The sequence below is a fragment of the Leuresthes tenuis genome, unplaced genomic scaffold (assembly GCF_036924035.1).
Source record: "Leuresthes tenuis unplaced genomic scaffold, fLeuTen1.0.hap1 SCAF_1, whole genome shotgun sequence".
NCBI classification, from domain to species: Eukaryota; Metazoa; Chordata; class Actinopteri; order Atheriniformes; family Atherinopsidae; genus Leuresthes; species Leuresthes tenuis.
Genome location: NW_027325355.1, coordinates 2,673,194 through 2,692,733, shown reverse-complemented (window position 1 = coordinate 2,692,733; position 19,540 = coordinate 2,673,194). Strand labels below are relative to the sequence as shown.

At 46.6% G+C, this 19,540-nt stretch overlaps 2 non-coding genes and 44 pseudogenes across 2 annotated transcripts; all 46 read left to right on the top strand.

Moving 5' to 3' along the window:
* The first annotated feature begins 107 nt into the window (after positions 1–107).
* Positions 108–226, top strand: LOC140290771 (5S ribosomal RNA; annotated as a pseudogene).
* A 657-nt stretch (positions 227–883) lies between these two features.
* Positions 884–1,002, top strand: LOC140297884 (5S ribosomal RNA). The gene has a single exon (XR_011913580.1). It is a non-coding gene; the product is annotated as a 5S ribosomal RNA (ribosomal RNA).
* Positions 1,003–1,271: 269 nt separating this feature from the next.
* Positions 1,272–1,390, top strand: LOC140289340 (5S ribosomal RNA; annotated as a pseudogene).
* A 269-nt stretch (positions 1,391–1,659) lies between these two features.
* Positions 1,660–1,778, top strand: LOC140304949 (5S ribosomal RNA; annotated as a pseudogene).
* Positions 1,779–2,047: 269 nt separating this feature from the next.
* Positions 2,048–2,166, top strand: LOC140292845 (5S ribosomal RNA; annotated as a pseudogene).
* A 269-nt stretch (positions 2,167–2,435) lies between these two features.
* Positions 2,436–2,554, top strand: LOC140268815 (5S ribosomal RNA; annotated as a pseudogene).
* Positions 2,555–2,695: 141 nt separating this feature from the next.
* Positions 2,696–2,814, top strand: LOC140288970 (5S ribosomal RNA; annotated as a pseudogene).
* A 269-nt stretch (positions 2,815–3,083) lies between these two features.
* Positions 3,084–3,202, top strand: LOC140288502 (5S ribosomal RNA; annotated as a pseudogene).
* Positions 3,203–3,858: 656 nt separating this feature from the next.
* Positions 3,859–3,977, top strand: LOC140300973 (5S ribosomal RNA; annotated as a pseudogene).
* Positions 3,978–4,246: 269 nt separating this feature from the next.
* Positions 4,247–4,365, top strand: LOC140300094 (5S ribosomal RNA; annotated as a pseudogene).
* A 272-nt stretch (positions 4,366–4,637) lies between these two features.
* Positions 4,638–4,756, top strand: LOC140294096 (5S ribosomal RNA; annotated as a pseudogene).
* Positions 4,757–5,318: 562 nt separating this feature from the next.
* Positions 5,319–5,437, top strand: LOC140291738 (5S ribosomal RNA; annotated as a pseudogene).
* Positions 5,438–5,709: 272 nt separating this feature from the next.
* On the top strand, positions 5,710–5,828 carry LOC140297749 (5S ribosomal RNA; annotated as a pseudogene).
* A 269-nt stretch (positions 5,829–6,097) lies between these two features.
* On the top strand, positions 6,098–6,216 carry LOC140292674 (5S ribosomal RNA; annotated as a pseudogene).
* A 270-nt stretch (positions 6,217–6,486) lies between these two features.
* LOC140297111 (5S ribosomal RNA) lies at positions 6,487–6,605 on the top strand (annotated as a pseudogene).
* Positions 6,606–6,874: 269 nt separating this feature from the next.
* On the top strand, positions 6,875–6,993 carry LOC140301661 (5S ribosomal RNA; annotated as a pseudogene).
* Positions 6,994–7,262: 269 nt separating this feature from the next.
* Positions 7,263–7,381, top strand: LOC140300972 (5S ribosomal RNA; annotated as a pseudogene).
* Positions 7,382–7,650: 269 nt separating this feature from the next.
* LOC140300083 (5S ribosomal RNA) lies at positions 7,651–7,769 on the top strand (annotated as a pseudogene).
* Positions 7,770–8,041: 272 nt separating this feature from the next.
* On the top strand, positions 8,042–8,160 carry LOC140294095 (5S ribosomal RNA; annotated as a pseudogene).
* A 562-nt stretch (positions 8,161–8,722) lies between these two features.
* Positions 8,723–8,841, top strand: LOC140280393 (5S ribosomal RNA; annotated as a pseudogene).
* A 272-nt stretch (positions 8,842–9,113) lies between these two features.
* Positions 9,114–9,232, top strand: LOC140319708 (5S ribosomal RNA; annotated as a pseudogene).
* A 269-nt stretch (positions 9,233–9,501) lies between these two features.
* LOC140295849 (5S ribosomal RNA) lies at positions 9,502–9,620 on the top strand (annotated as a pseudogene).
* Positions 9,621–9,892: 272 nt separating this feature from the next.
* On the top strand, positions 9,893–10,011 carry LOC140317623 (5S ribosomal RNA; annotated as a pseudogene).
* A 269-nt stretch (positions 10,012–10,280) lies between these two features.
* Positions 10,281–10,399, top strand: LOC140301022 (5S ribosomal RNA; annotated as a pseudogene).
* Positions 10,400–10,668: 269 nt separating this feature from the next.
* Positions 10,669–10,787, top strand: LOC140292395 (5S ribosomal RNA; annotated as a pseudogene).
* Positions 10,788–11,053: 266 nt separating this feature from the next.
* LOC140303035 (5S ribosomal RNA) lies at positions 11,054–11,172 on the top strand (annotated as a pseudogene).
* Positions 11,173–11,441: 269 nt separating this feature from the next.
* On the top strand, positions 11,442–11,560 carry LOC140294223 (5S ribosomal RNA; annotated as a pseudogene).
* Positions 11,561–11,832: 272 nt separating this feature from the next.
* Positions 11,833–11,951, top strand: LOC140286276 (5S ribosomal RNA; annotated as a pseudogene).
* A 269-nt stretch (positions 11,952–12,220) lies between these two features.
* On the top strand, positions 12,221–12,344 carry LOC140268424 (5S ribosomal RNA; annotated as a pseudogene).
* Positions 12,345–12,613: 269 nt separating this feature from the next.
* On the top strand, positions 12,614–12,732 carry LOC140318558 (5S ribosomal RNA; annotated as a pseudogene).
* A 269-nt stretch (positions 12,733–13,001) lies between these two features.
* On the top strand, positions 13,002–13,120 carry LOC140319476 (5S ribosomal RNA; annotated as a pseudogene).
* Positions 13,121–13,389: 269 nt separating this feature from the next.
* On the top strand, positions 13,390–13,508 carry LOC140292799 (5S ribosomal RNA; annotated as a pseudogene).
* A 269-nt stretch (positions 13,509–13,777) lies between these two features.
* LOC140292860 (5S ribosomal RNA) lies at positions 13,778–13,896 on the top strand (annotated as a pseudogene).
* Positions 13,897–14,165: 269 nt separating this feature from the next.
* On the top strand, positions 14,166–14,284 carry LOC140300904 (5S ribosomal RNA; annotated as a pseudogene).
* A 269-nt stretch (positions 14,285–14,553) lies between these two features.
* Positions 14,554–14,672, top strand: LOC140295242 (5S ribosomal RNA; annotated as a pseudogene).
* A 660-nt stretch (positions 14,673–15,332) lies between these two features.
* Positions 15,333–15,450, top strand: LOC140289543 (5S ribosomal RNA; annotated as a pseudogene).
* A 269-nt stretch (positions 15,451–15,719) lies between these two features.
* On the top strand, positions 15,720–15,843 carry LOC140289242 (5S ribosomal RNA; annotated as a pseudogene).
* A 269-nt stretch (positions 15,844–16,112) lies between these two features.
* LOC140300615 (5S ribosomal RNA) lies at positions 16,113–16,231 on the top strand (annotated as a pseudogene).
* A 269-nt stretch (positions 16,232–16,500) lies between these two features.
* Positions 16,501–16,619, top strand: LOC140284193 (5S ribosomal RNA; annotated as a pseudogene).
* Positions 16,620–16,888: 269 nt separating this feature from the next.
* LOC140299344 (5S ribosomal RNA) lies at positions 16,889–17,007 on the top strand (annotated as a pseudogene).
* A 269-nt stretch (positions 17,008–17,276) lies between these two features.
* On the top strand, positions 17,277–17,395 carry LOC140312673 (5S ribosomal RNA; annotated as a pseudogene).
* Positions 17,396–17,664: 269 nt separating this feature from the next.
* LOC140297720 (5S ribosomal RNA) lies at positions 17,665–17,783 on the top strand. The gene has a single exon (XR_011913431.1). It is a non-coding gene; the product is annotated as a 5S ribosomal RNA (ribosomal RNA).
* Positions 17,784–18,055: 272 nt separating this feature from the next.
* LOC140295235 (5S ribosomal RNA) lies at positions 18,056–18,174 on the top strand (annotated as a pseudogene).
* A 269-nt stretch (positions 18,175–18,443) lies between these two features.
* LOC140296932 (5S ribosomal RNA) lies at positions 18,444–18,562 on the top strand (annotated as a pseudogene).
* A 269-nt stretch (positions 18,563–18,831) lies between these two features.
* On the top strand, positions 18,832–18,950 carry LOC140276486 (5S ribosomal RNA; annotated as a pseudogene).
* Positions 18,951–19,219: 269 nt separating this feature from the next.
* LOC140319654 (5S ribosomal RNA) lies at positions 19,220–19,338 on the top strand (annotated as a pseudogene).
* The last annotated feature ends 202 nt before the right edge of the window (positions 19,339–19,540 follow it).

Genomic DNA, 19,540 nt, shown 5'->3' with positions numbered 1-19,540 from the left:
CAAGATGTGCCCACTATATATCAGACTTTTTCGGCAATTATCTTGTTACATAGAGGAACCATATGATTCCATTGCCTATATAATGCACATTTGTCACAGAGATTGTTGCTTACGGCCAAACCACCCTGAATATGCCCAATCTCGTGTGATCTCAGAAGCCAAGGAGGGTTGGGCCTGGTTAGTACTTTGATGAGAGACCGCTTGGGAATACCAGGTGCTGTAAGCTTTTTCTCTTCTCTGGACCACCTGAATGTCTTTTGTTGCAACGTCTGACCACCCTGTGACACATGAGGAAGTTGGTCATCTTCAGCTGCTGCTGCTTTGTTGGCAGACATGAAGTGATCTGAGAGTCTCAGTTTCAGTTGCAGAGAATGATCACATCAGAGAAGATGATTTACCCGCTACACATCAGCCTTTCTCGGCAATTATCTGGTTGCATAGAGGAACCATATGATTCCAGTACCTATATAATGCACATTTGTCAGAGACATTGTTACTTACGGCCACACCACCCTGAATATGCCAGACCTTGACTGATCTCAGAACCCAAGCAGGGTTGTACCTGGTTAGTACTTGGATGGGAGACAGCTTGGGAATACCAGGTGCTGTAAGCTTTTTCTCTTCTCTCTACAACCTGCATGTCTTTTGTTGCAACGTCTGATCACCCTGTGACACATGAGGAAGTTGGTCATCTTCAGCTGCTGCTGCTTTGTTGATAGACACGAGGTGATCTGAGAGTCTCAGTTTCAGCTGAAGAGAATAATCACATCAAGGAGGAAGATGAACCCACTACAAGTCAGCCTTTTTCGGCAATTATCTGGTTACACAGAGGAAGTGTATGATTCCAGTACCTATATAATGCACATTTGTCACCGATATTGTTGCTTACGGCCACACCACCCTGAATAAGCCCGACCTCGTCTGATCTCGGAAGCCAAGCAGGGTTGGGCCTGGTTAGTACTTGAATGGTAGACCGCTTGGGAATACCAGGTGCTGTAAGCTTTTTCTCTTCTCTCGACCACCTGCATGTCTTTTGTTGCAACGTCTGATCACCCTGTGACACATGAGGAAGTTGGTCATCTTCAGCTTCTGCTGCTTTGTTGGCAGACACGAAGTGATCTGAGAGTCTCAGTTTCAGCTGAAGAGAATGATCACATCAGAGAAGATGATATGCCCGCTACACATCAGCCTTTCTGGGCAATTATCTGGTTGCATAGAGGAATTGTATGATTCCAGTACCTATATAATGCACATTTGTCAGAGACATTGTTGCTTACGGCCACACCACCCTGAACATGCCCGACCTCGTCTGATCTCGGAAGCTAAGCAGGTTTGAGCCTGCTTAGTGCTTGGATGGGAGACTGCTTGGGAATACCAGGTGCTGTAAGCTTCTTCTCTTCTCTCTACCACCTGCATGTCTTTTGTTGCAACGTCTGATCACCCTGTGACACATGAGGAAGTTGGTCATCTTCAGCTGCTGCTGCTTTGTTGGCAGACACAAAGTGATCTGAGAGTCTCAGTTTCAGTTGCAGAGAATAATCACGTCAGGGAAGAAGATGTGCCCACTACAAGTCAGCCTTTCTCTGCAATTATCTGGTTACATAGAAGAAGTGTATGATTCCAGTACCTATATAATGCACATTTGTCACAGCTATTGTTGCTTACGGCCGCACCACCCTGAATATGCCTGACCTCGTCTGATCTTGGAAGAAAAGCAGGGTTGGGCCTGGTTAGTACTTGGATGGGAGACCACTTCGGAATACCAGGTGCTGTAAGCTTTTTCTCTTCTCTCTACCACCTGCATGTCTTTTGTTGCAACGTCTGATCACCCTGTGACACATGAGGAAGTTGGTCATCTTCAGCTGCTGCTGCTTTGTTGGCTGACACGAAGTGATCTGAGAGTCTCAGTTTCAGTTGCAGAGAATGATCACATCAGAGAAGATGATATGCCCGCTACACATCAGCCTTTCTCGGCAATTATCTGGTTGCATAGAGGAACCGTATGATTCCAGTACCTATATAATGCACATTTGTCAGAGACATTGTTGCTTACGGCCACACAACCCTGAACATGCCTGACCTCGTCTGATCTCGGAAGCCAAGCACAGTTTGGCCTGGTTTGTACTTGGATGGAAGACCTCTTGGGAATACGAGGTGCTGTAAGCTTTTTCTCTTCTCTGTACCACCTGCATGTCTTTTGTTGCAACGTCTGATCACCCTGTGACACATGAGGAAGTTGGTCATCTTCAGCTTCTGCTGCTTTGTTGGCAGACACAAAGTGATCTGAGAGTCTCAGTTTCAGCTCGAGAGAATAATCACGTCAGGGAAGAAGATGTGCCCACTACTTATCAGCTTTTCTTGGCAATTATCTGGTTACATAGAGGAACTGTATGATTCCAGTACCTATATAATGCACATTTGTCACAGTTATGCTTGCTTACGGCCACACCACCCTGAACATACCCGACCTCGTCTGATCTCGGAAGCCAAGGAGGGTTGGGCGTGGTTAATACTTGGATGGAAGACCTCTTGGGAATACCAGGTGCTGTAAGCTTTTTCTCTTCTCTCGACCACCTGCATGTCTTTTAGAAGATTTGCCCACTACAAGTCAGCCTTTCTCGGCAATTATCTGGTTACATAGAGGAACCGTATGATTCCAGTACCTATATAATGCACATTTGTCACAGACATAGTTGCTTACGGCCACACCACCCTGAACATGCCCGACCTCGTCTGATCTCGGTAGCCAAGGAGGGTTGGGCCTGGTTAGTACTTAAATGGGAGACCGCTTGGGAATACCAGGAGCTTTAAGCTTTTTGTCTTCTCTCGACCACCTGCATGTCTTTTGTTGCAACGTCTGATCACCCTGTGACACATGAGGAAGTTGGTCATCTTCAGCTGCTGCTGCTTTGTTGGCAGACACGAAGTGATCTGAGAGTCTCAGTTTCAGCTGCAGAGAATAATCACATCAGGGAAGAAGATGTGCCCATAACAAGTCAGCCTTTCTCTGCAATTATCTGGTTACATAGAGGAATTGTATGATTCCAGTACCTATATAATGCACATTTGTCACAGAAATTGTTCCTTACGGCCACACCACCCTGAATAAGCCCGACCTCGTCTGATCTCGGAAGCCAAGGAGGGTTGGGCCTGGTTAGTACTTTAATGGGAGACTGCTTGGGAATACCAGGTGCTGTAAGCGTTTTCTCTTCTCTCTACAACCTGCATGTCTTTTGTTGCAACGTCTGATCACCCTGTGACACATGAGGAAGTTGGTCATCTTCAGCTGCTGCTGCTTTGTTGGCAGACACAAAGTGATCTGAGAGTCTCAGTTTCAGTTGCAGAGAATGATCACATCAGAGAAGATGATTTGCCCGCTACACATCAGCCTTTCTCGGCAATTATCTGGTTGCATAGAGGAACCGTATGATTCCAGTACCTATATAATGCACATTTGTCAGAGACATTGTTGCTTACGGCCACACCACCCTGAATAAGCCCAACCTCGTCTGATCTCGGACACCAAGAAGGTTGTACCTGGTTAGTACTTGGATGGGAGACAGCTTGGGAATACCAGGTGCTGTAAGCTTTTTCTCTTCTCTCTACCACCTGCATGTCTTTTGTTGCAACGTCTGATCATCCTGTGACACGTGAAGAAGTTGGTCATCTTCAGCTGCTGCTGCTTTGTTGATAGACACGAGGTGATCTGAGAGTCTCAGTTTCAGCTGAAGAGAATAATCACATCAAGGAGGAAGATGAACCCACTACAAGTCAGCGTTTTTCGGCAATTATCTGGTTACACAGAGGAAGTGTATGATTCCAGTACCTATATATTGCACATTTGTCACCGATATTGTTGCTTACGGCCACACCACCCTGAATAAGCCCGACCTCGTCTGATCTCGGAAGCCAAGCAGGGTTGGGCCTGGTTAGTACTTGAATGGTAGACCGCTTGGGAATACCAGGTGCCTTAAGCTTTTTCTCTTCTCTCTACCACCTGCATGTCTTTTGTTGCAACGTCTGATCACCCTGTGACACATGAGGAAGTTGGTCATCTTCAGCTTCTGCTGCTTTGTTGGCAGACACGAAGTGATCTGAGAGTCTCATTTTCAGCTGAAGAGAATGATCACATCAGAGAAGATGATATGCCCGCTACACATCAGCCTTTCTCGGCAATTATCTGGTTGCATAGAGGAACCGTCTGATTCCACTACCTATATAATGCACATTTGTCAGAGACATTGTTGCTTACGGCCACACCACCCTGAACATGCCCGACCTCGTCTGATCTCGGAAGCCAAGCAGGGTTGAGCCTGCTTAGTACTTGGATGGGAGACTGCTTGGGAATACCAGGTGCTGTAAGCTTCTTCTCTCCTCTCTACCACCTGCATGTCTTTTGTTGCAACGTCTGATCACCCTGTGACACATGAGGAAGTTGGTCATCTTCAGCAGCTGCTGCTTCTTTGTTGGCAGACACGAAGTGATCTGAGAGTCTCAGTTTCAGCTGCAGAGAATAATCACATCAGGGAAGAAGATGTGCCCACTACAAGTCAGCCTTTCTCTGCAATTATCTGGTTACATAGAAGAAGTGTATGATTCCAGTACCTATATAATGCACATTTGTCACAGCTATTGTTGCTTACGGCCGCACCACCCTGAATATGCCCGACCTCGTCTGATCTTGGAAGCCAAGGAGGGTTGGGCGTGGTTAGTACTTGGATGGAAGACCTCTTGGGAATACCAGGTACTGTAAGCGTTTTCTCTTCTCTCTACCACCTGCATGTCTTTTGTTGCAACGCCTGATCACCCTGTGACACATGAGGAAGTTGGTCATCTTCAGCTGCTGCTTCTTTGTTGGCAGACACGAAGTGATCTGAGAGTCTCAATTTCAGCTGCAGAGAATAATCACATCAGGGAAGAAGATGTGCCCACTACAAGTCAGCCTTTCTCGGCAATTATCTGGTTGCATAGAGGAACCGTATGATTCCAGTACCTATATAATGCACATTTGTCAGAGACATTGTTGCTTACGGCCACACAACCCTGAACATGCCCGACCTCGTCTGATCTCGGAAGCCAAGCACAGTTGGGCCTGGTTTGTACTTGGATGGAAGACCTCTTGGTCATCTTCAGCTACTGCTGCTTTGTTGGCAGACACGAAGTGATCTGAGAGTCTCAGTTTCAGTTGCAGAGAATGATCACATGAGGGAAGAAGATTTGCCCACTACAAGTCTGCCTTTCTCGGCAATTATCTGGTTACATAGAGGAACCGTATGATTCCAGTACCTATATAATGCACATTTGTCACAGACATTGTTGCTTACGGCCACACCACCCTGAACATCCCCGACCTCGTCTGATCTCGGTAGCCAAGGACGGTTGGGCCTGGTTAGTACTTAAATGGAAGACCGCTTGGGAATACCAGGAGCTGTAAGCTTTTTGTCTTCTCTCGACCACCTGCATGTCTTTTGTTGCAACGTCTGATCACCCTGTGACACATGAGGAAGTTGGTCATCTTCAGCTGCTGCTGCTTCTTTGTTGGCAGACACGAAGTGATCTGAGAGTCTCAATTTCAGCTGCAGAGAATAATCACATCAGGGAAGAAGATGTGCCCACTACAAGTCAGCCTTTCTCGGCAATTATCTGGTTACATAGAGGAAGTGTATGATTCCAGTACCTATATAATGCACATTTGTCACAGATATTGTTGCTTACGGCCACACCACCCTGAATAAGCCCGACCTCGTCTGATCTTGGAAGTCAAGCAGGTTTGGGCCTGGTTAGTACTTGGATGGGAGACTGCTTGGGAATACCAGGTGCTGTAAGCTTTTTCTCTTCTCTCTACCACCTGCATGTCTTTTGTTGCAACGTCTGATCACCCTTTGACACATGAGGAAGTTGGTCATCTTCAGCTGCTGCTGCTTTGTTGGCAGACACAAAGTGATCTGAGAGTCTCATTTTCAGCTGGAGAGAATTATCACGTCAGGGAAGAAGATGTGCCCACTACATATCAGCCTTTCTCGGCAATTATCTGGTTACATAGAGGAAGTGTATGATTCCATTGCCTATATAATGCACATTTGTCACGGAGATTGTTACTTACGGCCGCACCACCCTGAATATGCCCGACCTCGTCTGATCTTGGAAGCCAAGGAGGGTTGGGCGTGGTTAGTACTTGGATGGAAGACCTCTTGGGAATACCAGGTGCTGTAAGCTTTTTCTCTTCTCTCTACCACCTGCATGTCTTTTGTTGCAACGTCTGATCACCCTTTGACACATGAGGAAGTTGGTCATCTTCAGCTGCTGCTGCTTTGTTGGCAGACACAAAGTGATCTGAGAGTCTCAATTTTCAGCTGGAGAGAATTATGACGTCAGGTAAGAAGATGTGCCCACTACATATCAGCCTTTCTCGGCAATTATCTGGTTACATAGAGGAAGTGTATGATTCCATTGCCTATATAATGCACATTTGTCACGGAGATTGTTACTTACGGCCAAACCACCCTGAATATGTCTGACCTTGTCTGATCTTGGAACCCAAGCAGGGTTGGACCTGGTTAGTACTTGAATGGGAGACCCCTTGGGAATGCCAGGTGCTTTAAGCTTTTTCTCTTCTCTCTACCACCTGCATGTATTTTGTTGCAAGGTCTGATCGCCCTGTGACACATGAGGAAGTTGGTCATCTTCAGCTGCTGCTGCTTTGTTGGCAGACACGAAGTGATCTGAGAGTCTCAATTTCAGCTGCAGAGAATAATCACGTCAGGGAAGAAGATGTGCCCACTACAAGTCAGCCTTTCTCGGCAATTATCTGGTTACATAGAGGAAGTGTATGATTCCAGTACCTATATAATGCACATTTGTCACAGATATTGTTGCTTACGGCCACACCACCCTGAATAAGCCCGACCTCGTCTGATCTTGGAAGTCAAGCAGGTTTGGGCCTGGTTAGTACTTGGATGGGAGACTGTCTGGGAATACCAGGTGCTGTAAGCTTTTTCTCTTCTCTCTACCACCTGCATGTCTTTTGTTGCAACGTCTGATCACCCTTTGACACATGAGGAAGTTGGTCATCTTCAGCTGCTGCTGCTTTGTTGGCAGACACAAAGTGATCTGAGAGTCTAATTTTCAGCTGGAGAGAATTATCACGTCAGGGAAGAAGATGTGCCCACTACATATCAGCCTTTCTCGGCAATTATCTGGTTACATAGAGGAAGTGTATGATTCCAGTACCTATATATTGCACATTTGTCACCGATATTGTTGCTTACGGCCACACCACCCTGAATAAGCCCGACCTCGTCTGATCTCGGAAGCCAAGCAGGGTTGGGCCTGGTTAGTACTTGAATGGTAGACCGCTTGGGAATACCAGGTGCCTTAAGCTTTTTCTCTTCTCTCTACCACCTGCATGTCTTTTGTTGCAACGTCTGATCACCCTGTGACACATGAGGAAGTTGGTCATCTTCAGCTTCTGCTGCTTTGTTGGCAGACACGAAGTGATCTGAGAGTCTCAGTTTCAGCTGAAGAGAATGATCACATCAGAGAAGATGATATGCCCGCTACACATCAGCCTTTCTCGGCAATTATCTGGTTGCATAGAGGAACCGTATGATTCCACTACCTATATAATGCACATTTGTCAGAAACATTGTTGCTTACGGCCACACCACCCTGAACATGCCCGACCTCGTCTGATCTCGGAAGCCAAGCAGGGTTGAGCCTGCTTAGTACTTGGATGGGAGACTGCTTGGGAATACCAGGTGCTGTAAGCTTCTTCTCTTCTCTCTACCACCTGCATGTCTTTTGTTGCAACGTCTGATCATCCTGTGACACATGAGGAAGTTGGTCATCTTCAGCAGCTGCTGCTTCTTTGTTGGCAGACACGAAGTGATCTGAGAGTCTCAGTTTCAGCTGCAGAGAATAATCACATCAGGGAAGAAGATGTGCCCACTACAAGTCAGCCTTTCTCTGCAATTATCTGGTTACATAGAAGAAGTGTATGATTCCAGTACCTATATAATGCACATTTGTCACAGCTTTTGTTGCTTACGGCCGCACCACCCTGAATATGCCCGACCTCGTCTGATCTTGGAAGCCAAGGAGGGTTGGGCGTGGTTAGTACTTGGATGGAAGACCTCTTGGGAATACCAGGTACTGTAAGCGTTTTCTCTTCTCTCTACCACCTGCATGTCTTTTGTTGCAACGCCTGATCACCCTGTGACACATGAGGAAGTTGGTCATCTTCAGCTGCTGCTTCTTTGTTGGTAGACACGAAGTGATCTGAGAGTCTCAATTTCAGCTGCAGAGAATGATCACATCAGAGAAGAAGATGTGCCCACTACAAGTCAGCCTTTCTCGGCAATTATCTGGTTGCATAGAGGAACTGTATGATTTCAGTACCTATATAATGCACATTTGTCAGAGACATTGTTGCTTACGGCCACACAACCCTGAACATGCCCGACCTCGTCTGATCTCGGAAGCCAAGCACAGTACGGCCTGGTTTGTACTTGGATGGAAGACCTCTTGGTCATCTTCAGCTACTGCTGCTTTGTTGGCAGACACGAAGTGATCTGAGAGTCTCAGTTTCAGTTGCAGAGAATGATCACATGAGGGAAGAAGATTTGCCCACTACAAGTCTGCCTTTCTCGGCAATTATCTGGTTACATAGAGGAACCGTATGATTCCAGTACCTATATAATGCACATTTGTCACAGACATTGTTGCTTACGGCCACACCACCCTGAACATGCCCGACCTCGTCTGATCTCGGTAGCCAAGGACGGTTGGGCCTGGTTAGTACTTAAATGGGAGACCGCTTGGGAATACCAGGAGCTGTAAGCTTTTTGTCTTCTCTCGACCACCTGCATGTCTTTTGTTGCAACGTCTGATCACCCTGTGACACATGAGGAAGTTGGTCATCTTCAGCTGCTGCTGCTTCTTTGTTGGCAGACACGAAGTGATCTGAGAGTCTCAATTTCAGCTGCAGAGAATAATCACATCAGGGAAGAAGATGTGCCCACTACAAGTCAGCCTTTCTCGGCAATTATCTGGTTACATAGAGGAAGTGTATGATTCCAGTACCTATATAATGCACATTTGTCACAGTTATGGTTGCTTACGGCCACACCACCCTGAACATACCCGACCTCGTCTGATCTCGGAAGCCAAGGAGGGTTGGGCGTGCTTAGTACTTGGATGGAAGACCTCTTGGGAATACCAGGTGCTGTAAGCTTTTTCTCTTCTCTCGACCACCTGCATGTCTTTTGTTGCAATGTCTGATCACCCTGTGACACATGAGGAAGGTGGTCATCTTCAGCTGCTGCTGCTTTGTTGGCAGACACAAAGTGATCTGAGAGTCTCAGTTTCAGTTGCAGAGAATGATCACATCAGAGAAGATGATATGCCCGCTACACATCAGCCTTTCTCGGCAATTATCTGGTTGCATAGAGGAACCGTATGATTCCAGTACCTATATAATGCACATTTGTCAGAGACATTGTTGCTTACGGCCACACCACCCTGAACATGCCCGACCTTGTCTGATCTCGGAATTATAGCACGGTTGGTCCTGGTTAGTACTTGGATGGGAGTCCGCTTGGGAATACCAGTTGCTGTAAGCTTCTTCTCTTCTCTCTACCACCTGCATGTCTTTTGTTGCAACGTCTGATCATCCTGTGACACATGAGGAAGTTGGTCATCTTCAGCAGCTGCTGCTGCTTTGTTGGCAGACACGAAGTGATCTGAGAGTCTCAGTTTCAGCTGCAGAGAATAATCACATCAGGGAAGAAGATGTGCCCACTACAAGTTAGCCTTTCTCTGCAATTATCTGGTTACATAGAGGAAGTGTATGGTTCCAGTACTTATATAATGCACATTTGTCACAGATATTGTTGCTTACGGCCACACCACCCTGAATAAACCAGACCTCGTCTGATCTTGGAAGCAAAGCAGGGTTGGGCCTGTTTAGTACTTGGATGGGAGACCACTTGGGAATACCAAGTGCTGTAAGCTTTTTCTCTTCTCTCAACCACCTGCATGTCTTTTGTTGCAACGTCTGATCACCCTGTGACACATGAGGAAGGTGGTCATCTTCAGCTGCTGCTGCTTTGTTGGCAGACACGAAGTGATCTGAGAGTCTCATTTTCAGTTGGAGAGAATTATCACGTCAGGGAAGAAGATGTACCCAATACATATCAGCCTTTCTCGGCAATTATCTGGTTACATAGAGGAACCATATGATTCCAGTGCCTATATAATGCACATTTGTCAGATATGTTGTTGCTTACGGCCACACCACCCTGAACATGCCCGACCTCGTCTGATCTCAGAAGCCAAGCAGGGTTGGTCCTGGTTAGTACTTGGATGGGAGACTGCTTGGGAATACCAGGTGCTGTAAGCTTCTTCTCTTCTCTCTACCACCTGCATGTCTTTTGTTGCAACGTCTGATCACCCTATGACACATGAGGAAGTTGGTCATCTTCAGCTGCTGCTGCTTTGTTGGCAGACACAAAGTGATCTGAGAGTCTCAGTTTCAGCTGCAGAGAATAATCACATCAGGGAAGAAGATGTGCCCACTACAAGTTAGCCTTTCTTGGCAATTATCTGGTTGCATAGAGGAACCGTATGATTCCAGTACCTATATAATGCACATTTGTCACAGACATTGTTACTTACGGCCACACCACCCTGAATATGCCCGACCTCGTCTGATCTCAGAACCCAAGCAGGGTTGGGCCTTGTTAGTACTTGAATGGGAGACTGCTTGGGAATACCAGGTGCTGTAAATTTTTTCTCTTCTCTCTACCACCTGCATGTCTTTTGTTGCAATGTCTGATCGCCCTGTGACACATGAGGAAGGTGGTCATCTTCAGCTGCTGCTGCTTTGTTGGCAGACACGAAGTGATATGAGAGTCTCAGTTTCAGCTGGAGAGAATAATCACGTCAGGGAAGATGTTTCCACTACTTATCAGCCTTTCTTGGCAATTATCTGGTTGCATAGAGGAACCGTATGATTCCAGTACCTATACAGTTTATATTTGTCACAGACATTGTTGCTTACGGCCACACCACCCTGAATATGCCCGACCTCGTCTGATCTCGGAAGCCAAGGAGGGTTGGGCCTGGTTAGTACTTCAATGGGAGACTGCTTGGGAATACCAGGTGCTGTAAGCGTTTTCTCTTCTCTCTACAACCTGCATGTCTTTTGTTGCAACGTCTGATCACCCTGTGACACATGAGGAAGTTGGTCATCTTCAGCTGCTGCTGCTTTGTTGGAAGACACGAAGTGATCTGAGAGTCTCAGTTTCAGCTGAAGAGAATAATCACGTCAGGAAAGAAGATGTGCCCACTACACATCAGCCTTTCTCAGCAATTATCTGGTTACATAGAGGAACCGTATGATTCCTGTACTTATATAATGCACATTTGTCACAGACATTGTTGCTTACGGCCACACCACCCTCAATATGCCTGACCTCGTCTGATCTCGGAAGCCAAGCAGGGCTGGGCCTGGTTAGTACTTGGGTGGGAGACCGCTTGAAAATACCATTTGCTGTAAGCTTTTTCTCTTCTCTCTACAACCTGCATGTCTTTTGTTGCAACGTCTGATCACCCTGTGACACATGAGGAAGTTGGTCATCTTCAGCTGCTGCTGCTGCTTTGTTGGCAGACATGAAGTGATCTGAGAGTCTCAGTTTCAGCTCCAGAGAATAATCACATCAAGGAGGAAGATGTGCCCACTAAGAGTCAGCCTTTCTCGGCAATTATCTGGTTACATAGAGGAAGTGTATGATTCCAGTACCTATATAATACACATTTGTACCAGATATTGTTGCTTACCGCCACACCACCCTGAATAAGCTCGACCTCGTCTGATCTCGGAAGCCAAGCAGGGTTGGGCCTGGTTAGTTCTTGAATGGGAGACCGCTTGCGAATACCAGGTGCTGTAAGCTTTTTCTCTTCTCTCTACCACCTGCATGTCTTTTGTTGCAACGTCTGATCACCCTGTGACACATGAGGAAGTTGGTCATCTTCAGCTTCTGCTGCTTTGTTGGCAGACACGAAGTGATCTGAGAGTCTCAGTTTCAGCTGAAGAGAATGATCACATCAAGAAGGAAGATGTGCCCACTAAGAGTCAGCCTTTCTCGGCAATTATCTGGTTACATAGAGGAAGTGTATGATTCCAGTACCTATATAATACACATTTGTCACAGAGATTGTCGCTTACGGCCACACCACCCTGAATATAATATGCCCGACCTCGTCTGATCTCGGAAGCCAAGCAGGGTTGTGCCTGGTTAGTACTTGGGTGGGAGACTGCTTGGGAATACCAGGTGCTGTAAGCTTTTTCTCTTCTCTCTACCACCTGCATGTCTTTTGTTGTAACATCTGATCACCCTGTGACACATGAGGAAGTTGGTCATCTTCAGCTGCTGCTGCTTTGTTGGCAGACACAAAGTGATCTGAGAGTCTCAGTTTCAGCTGCAGAGAATAATCACATCAGGGAAGAAGATATGCCCACTACACATCAGCCTTTCTCGGCAATTATCTGGTTACATAGAGGAACTGTATGATTCCAGTACCTATATAATGCACATTTGTCAAAGACTTTGTTGCTTACGGCCACACCACCCTGAACATATCCGACCTTGTCCGATCTCGGAAGCCAAGCACGGTTGGGCCTGGTTAGTACTTGGATGGGAGACTGCTTTGGAATACCAGGTGCTGTAAGCTTTTTCTCTTCTCTCGACCACCTGCATGTCTTTTGTTGCAAAGTCTGATCACCCTGTGACACATGAGGAAGTTGGTCATCTTCAGCTGCTGCTGCTTTGTTGGCAGACACGAAGTGATCTGAGAGTCTCAGTTTCAGCTGCAGAGAATTATCACATCAGGGAAGAAGATGTGCCCACTACAAGTCAGCCTTTCTCTGCAATTATCTGGTTACATAAATGAACTGTATGATTCCAGTACCTATATAATGCACATTTGTCACAGTTATGGTTACTTACGGCCACACCACCCTGAATATGCCCGACCTCATCTGATCTCGGAAGCCAAGCAGGTTTGGACCTGGTTAGTACTTGGATGGTAGACTGTCTGGGAATACCAGGTGCTGTAAGCTTTTTCTCTTCTCTCTACCACCTGCATGTCTTTTGTTGAAACGTCTGATCACCCTGTGACACATGAGGAAGTTGGTCATCTTCAGCTGCTGCTGCTTTGTTGGCAGACACAAAGTGATCTGAGAGTCTCAGTTTCAGCTGCAGAGAATAATCACATCAGGGAAGAAGATGTGCCCACTACAAGTTAGCCTTTCTCGGCAATTATCTGGTTACATAGAGGAACTGTATTATTCCAGTACCTATATAATGCACATTTGTCACAGACATTGTTGCTTACGGACACACCACCCTGAACATGCCCGACCTCGTCTGATCTTGGAAGCCAAGCAGGGTTGGGCCTTGTTAGTACTTGAATGGGAGACAGCTTGGGAATACCAGGTGCTGTAAGCTTTTTCTCTTCTCTCAACCACCTGCATGTCTTTTGTTGCAACGTCTGATCACCCTGTGACACATGAGGAAGTTGGTCATCTTCAGCTGCTGCTGCTTTGTTGGCAGACATGAAGTGATCTGAGAGTCTCAGTTTCAGTTGCAGAGAATGATCACATCAGAGAAGATGATTTACCCGCTACACATCAGCCTTTCTCGGCAATTATCTGGTTGCATAGAGGAACCGTATGATTCCAGTACCTATATAATGCACATTTGTCAGAGACATTGCTGCTTACGGCCACACCACCCGGAACATGCCTGACCTCGTCTGATCTCGGAAGCCAAGCAGGGTTGGGCCTGGTTAGTACTTGGATGGGAGACCACTTGGGAATACCAAGTGCTCTAAATTTTTTCTCTTCTCTCTACCACCTGCATGTCTTTTGTTGCAACGTCTGATCACCCTGTGACACATGAGGAAGTTGGTCATCTTCAGCTGCTGCTGCTTTGTTGGCAGACATGAAGTGATCTGAGAGTCTCAGTTTCAGTTGCAGAGAATGATCACATCAGAGAAGATGATTTACCCGCTACACATCAGCCTTTCTCGGCAATTATCTGGTTGCATAGAGGAACCGTATGATTTCAGTACCTATATAATGCACATTTGTCAGAGACATTGCTGCTTACGGCCACACCACCCGGAACATGCCTGACCTCGTCTGATCTCGGAAGCCAAGCAGGGTTGGGCCTGGTTAGTACTTGGATGGGAGACCACTTGGGAATACCAGGTGCTGTAAATTTTTTCTCTTCTCTCTACCACCTGCTTGTCTTTTGTTGCAACGTCTGATCACCCTGTGACACATGAGGAAGTTGGTCATCTTCAGCTGCTGCTGCTTTGTTGGCAGACATGAAGTGATCTGAGAGTCTCAGTTTCAGTTGCAGAGAATGATCACATCAGAGAAGATGATTTACCCGCTACACATCAGCCTTTCTCGGCAATTATCTTGTTACATAGAGGAACCGTATGATTCCAGTACCTATATAATGCACATTTGTCAGAGACATTGTTGCTTACGGCCACACCACCCTGAATAAGTCTTATCTCGTCTGATCTCGGAAGCCAAGCAGGTTTGGGCCTGGTTAGTACTTGGATGGGAGACTGCTTGGGAATACCAGGTGATGTAATCTTTTTCTCTTCTCTCTACCACCTGCATGTCTTTTGTTGCAATGTCTGATCGCCCTGTGACACATGAGGAAGTTGGTCATCTTCAGCTGCTGCTGCTGCTTTGTTGGCAGACATGAAGTGATCTGAGAGTCTCAGTTTCAGCTGAAGAGAATGATCACATCAGAGAAGATGATATGCCCACTACACATCAGCCTTTCTCGGCAATTATCTGGTTTCATAGAGGAAGTGTATGATTCCAGTACCTATATAATTCACATTTGTAACAAATATTGTTGCTTACCGCCACACCACCCTGAATAAGCCCCACCTTGTCTTATCCTGGAAGCCAAGCAGGGTTGGGTCTGGTTTGTACTTCAATGGGAGACTGCTTGGGAATACCAGGTGCTGTAAGCTTTTTCTCTTCTCTCTACCACCTGCATGTCTTTTGTTGCAACATCTGATCACCCTGTGACACATGAGGAAGTTTGTCATCTTCAGCTTCTGCTACTTTGTTGGCAGACACGAAGTGATCTGAGAGTCTCAGTTTCAACTGAAGAGAATAATCACGTCAGGGAAGAAGATGTGCCCACTACACATAAGCCTTTCTCTGCAATTATCTGGTTACATAGAGGAACCGTATGATTCCAGTACCTATATAATGCACATTTGTCACAGACATTGTCGCTTACGGCCACACCACCCTGAACATGCCTGACCTCGTCTGATCTCGGAAGCCAAGCACGGTTGGCCTGGTTAGTACTTGGGTGGGAGACTGCTTGGGAATACCAGGTGCTGTAAGCTTTATCTCTTCTCTGGACCACCTGAATGTCTTTTGTTGCAACGTCTGATCACCCTGTGACACATGAGGAAGTTGGTCATCTTCAGCTTCTGCTGCTTTGTTGGCAGACACGAAGTGATCTGAGAGTCTCAGTTTCAGCTGCAGAGAATAATCACGTCAGGGAAGAAGATGTGCCCACTACACATAAGCCTTTCTCTGCAATTATCTGGTTACATAGAGGAACCGTATGATTCCAGTACCTATATAATGCACATTTGTCACAGAGATTGTCGCTTACGGCCACACCACCCTGAATATAATATGCCCGACCTCGTCCGATCTCGGAAGCCAAGCGGGGTTGTGCCTGGTTAGTACTTGGGTGGGAGACTGCTTCGGAATACCAGGTGCTGTAAGCTTTTTCTCTTTTCTCTACCACCTGCATGTCTTTTGTTGCAACGTCTGATCACCCTGTGACACATGAGGAAGGTGGTCATCTTCAGCTGCTGCTGCTTTGTTGGCAGACACGAAGTGATCTGAGAGTCTCAGTTTCAGCTGCAGAGAATAATCACATCAGGGAAGAAGATGTGCCCACTACAAGTCAGCCTTTCTCGGCAATTATCTGGTTACATAGAGGAACCGTATGATTCCAGTACCTATATAATGCACATTTGTCACAGACCATGTTGCTTACGGCCACACCACCCTGAACATGCCCGACCTCGTCTGATCTCGGAAGCCAAGGAGGGTTGGGCCTGGTTAGTACTTAAATGGGAGACCGCTTGGGAATACCAGGAGCTGTAAGCTTTTTGTCTTCTCTCGACCACCTGCATGTCTTTTGTTGCAACGTCTGATCCCCCTGTGACACATGAGGAAGTTGGTCATCTTCAGCTGCTGCTGCTTTGTTGGCAGACACGAAGTGATCTGAGAGTCTCAGTTTCAGCTGCAGAGAATAATCACATCAGGGAAGAAGATGTGCCCATAACAAGTCAGCCTTTCTCATCAATTATCTGGTTACATAGAGGAATTGTATGATTCCAGTACCTATATAATGCACATTTGTCACAGAAATTGTTCCTTACGGCCACACCACCCTGAATAAGCCCGACCTCGTCTGATCTCGGAAGCCAAGGAGGGTTGGGCCTGGTTAGTACTTTAATGGGAGACTGCTTGGGAATACCAGGTGCTGTAAGCATATTCTCTTCTCTCTACAACCTGCATGTCTTTTGTTGCAACGTCTGATCACCCTGTGACACATGAGAAAGTTGGCCATCTTCAGCTGCTGCTGCTTTGTTGGAAGACACGAAGTGATCTGAGAGTCTCAGTTTCAGCTGAAGAGAATAATCACGTCAGGGAAGAAGATGTGCCAACTACACATCAGCCTTTCTCAGCAATTATCTGGTTACATAGAGGAACCGTATGATTCCTGTACTTATATAATGCACATTTGTCAGACACATTGATACTTACGGCCACACCACCCGGAACATGCCTGACCTCGTCTGATCTCGGAAGCCAAGCAGGGTTGGGCCTGGTTAGTACTTGGATGGGAGACCGCTTGGGAATACCAGGTGCTGTAAGCTTCTTCTCTACTCTCTACCACCTGCATGTATTTTGTTGCAAGGTCTGATCGCCCTGTGACACATGAGGAAGTTGGTCATCTTCAGCTTCTGCTGCTTTGTTGGCAGACACAAAGTGATCTGAGAGTCTCACTTTCAGCTCAAGAGAATAATCACGTCAGGGAAGAAGATGTGCCCACTACTTATCAGCTTTTCTCGGCAATTATCTGGTTACATAGAGGAACTGTATGATTCCAGTACCTATATAATGCACATTTGTCACAGTTATGGTTGCTTACGGCCACACCACCCTGAACATGCCCGACCTCGTCTGATCTCGGAAGCCAAGGAGGGTTGGGCCTGGTTAGTACTTAAATGGGAGACGGCTTGGGAATACCAGGTGCTGTAAGCTTTTTCTCTTCTCTCTACCACCTGCATGTCTTTTGTTGCAACGTCTGATCACCCTGTGACACATGAGGAAGTTGGTCATCTTCAGCTGCTGCTGCTTTGTTGGCAGACACAAAGTGATCTGAGAGTCTCAGTTTCAGCTGCAGAGAATAATCACATCAGGGAAGAAGATGTGCCCACTACAAGTCAGCCTTTCTCGGCAATTATCTGGTTACATAGAGGAACCGTATGATTCCAGTACCTATATAATGCACATTTGTCACAGACCATGTTGCTTACGGCCACACCACCCTGAACATGCCCGATCTCGTCTGATCTCGGAAGCCAAGGAGGGTTGGGCTTGGTTAGTACTTAAATGGGAGACCGCTTGGGAATACCAGGTGCTGTAAGCTTTATCTCTTCTCTGGACCACCTGAATGTCTTTTGTGGCAACGTCTGATCCTCCTGTGACACATGAGGAAGTTGGTCATCTTCAGCTGCTGCTGCTTCTTTGTTGGCAGACACGAAGTGATCTGATAGTCTCAATTTCAGCTGCAGAGAATAATCACATCAGGGAAGAAGATGTGCCCATAACAAGTCAGCCTTTCTCGGCAATTATCTGGTTACATAGAGGAACCGTATGATTCCAGTACCTATATAATGCACATTTGTCACAGAAATTGTTCCTTACGGCCACACCACCCTGAACATGCCCGACCTCGTCTGATCTCGGAAGCCAAGCAGGGTTGAGCCTCCTTAGTACTTGGATGGGAGACTGCTTTGGAATAACAGGTGCCGTAAGCGTTTTCTCTTCTCTCTACAACCTGCATGTCTTTTGTTGCAACGTCTGATCACCCTGTGACACATGAGGAAGTTGGTCATCTTCAGCTGCTGCTGCTTTGTTGGCTGACACAATGTGATCTGAGAGTCTCAGTTTCAGTTGCAGAGAATGATCACATCAGAGAAGATGATATGCCCGCTACACATCAGCCTTTCTCTGCAATTATCTGGGTGCATAGAGGAACTGTATGATTCCAGTACCTTTATAATGCACATTTGTCAAAGTTATGGTTAATTATGGCCACACCACCCTGAAAATGCCTGACCACGTCTGATCTCGGAAGCCAAGCAGGTTTTGGCCTGGTTAGTACTTGAATGGTAGACTGCTTGGGAATACCAGGTGCCTTAAGCTTTTTCTCTTCTCTCTACCACCTGCATGTCTTTTGTTGCAACGTCTGATCACCCTGTGACACATGAGGAAGTTGGTTATCTTCAGCTACTGCTGCTTTGTTGGCAGACACAAAGTGATCTGAGAGTCTCAGTTTCAGCTGCAGAGAATAATCACGTCAGGGAAGAAGATGTTACCACTACACATCAGCCTTTCTCGGAAATGATCTGGTTGCATAGAGGAACCGTATGATTCCAGTACCTATATAATGCACATTTGTCAGAGACATTGTTGCTTACGGCCACACCACCCTGAACATGCCCGACCTCGTCTGATCTCGGAAGCCAAGGAGGGTTGGGCGTGGTTAGTATTTGGATGGAAGACCTCTTGGGAATACCAGGTGCTGTAAGCTTTTTCTCTTCTCTCGACCACCTGCATGTCTTTTGTTGCAACGTCTGATCACCCTGTGACACATGAGAAAGGTGGTCATTTTCAGCTGCTGCTGCTTTGTTGGCAGACACGAAGTGATCTGAGAGTCTCAGTTTCAGCTGCAGAGAATAATCACGTCAGGGAAGAAGATGTGCCCACTACAAGTCATCTTTTTTCTGCAATTATCTGGTTACATAGAGGGACCGTATGATTCCAGTACCTATATAATGCACATTTGTCACAGAGATTGTTGCTTACGGCCAAACCACCCTGAATATGTCTGACCTCGTCTGATCTCAGAAGCCAAGCAGTGTTGGGCCTGGTTAGTACTTAAATGGGAGACCGCTTGGGAATACCAGGTGCTATAAGCTTTTTGTCTTCTCTTGACCACCTGCATGTCTTTTGTTGCAACGTCTGATCACCCTGTGACACATGAGGAAGTTGGTCATCTTCAGCTGCTGCTGCTTTGTTGGCAGACACGAAGTGATCTGAGAGTCTCAGTTTCAGCTGGAGAGAATGATCACATCAGAGAAGATGATATGCCCACTACACATCAGCCTTTCTCTGCAATTA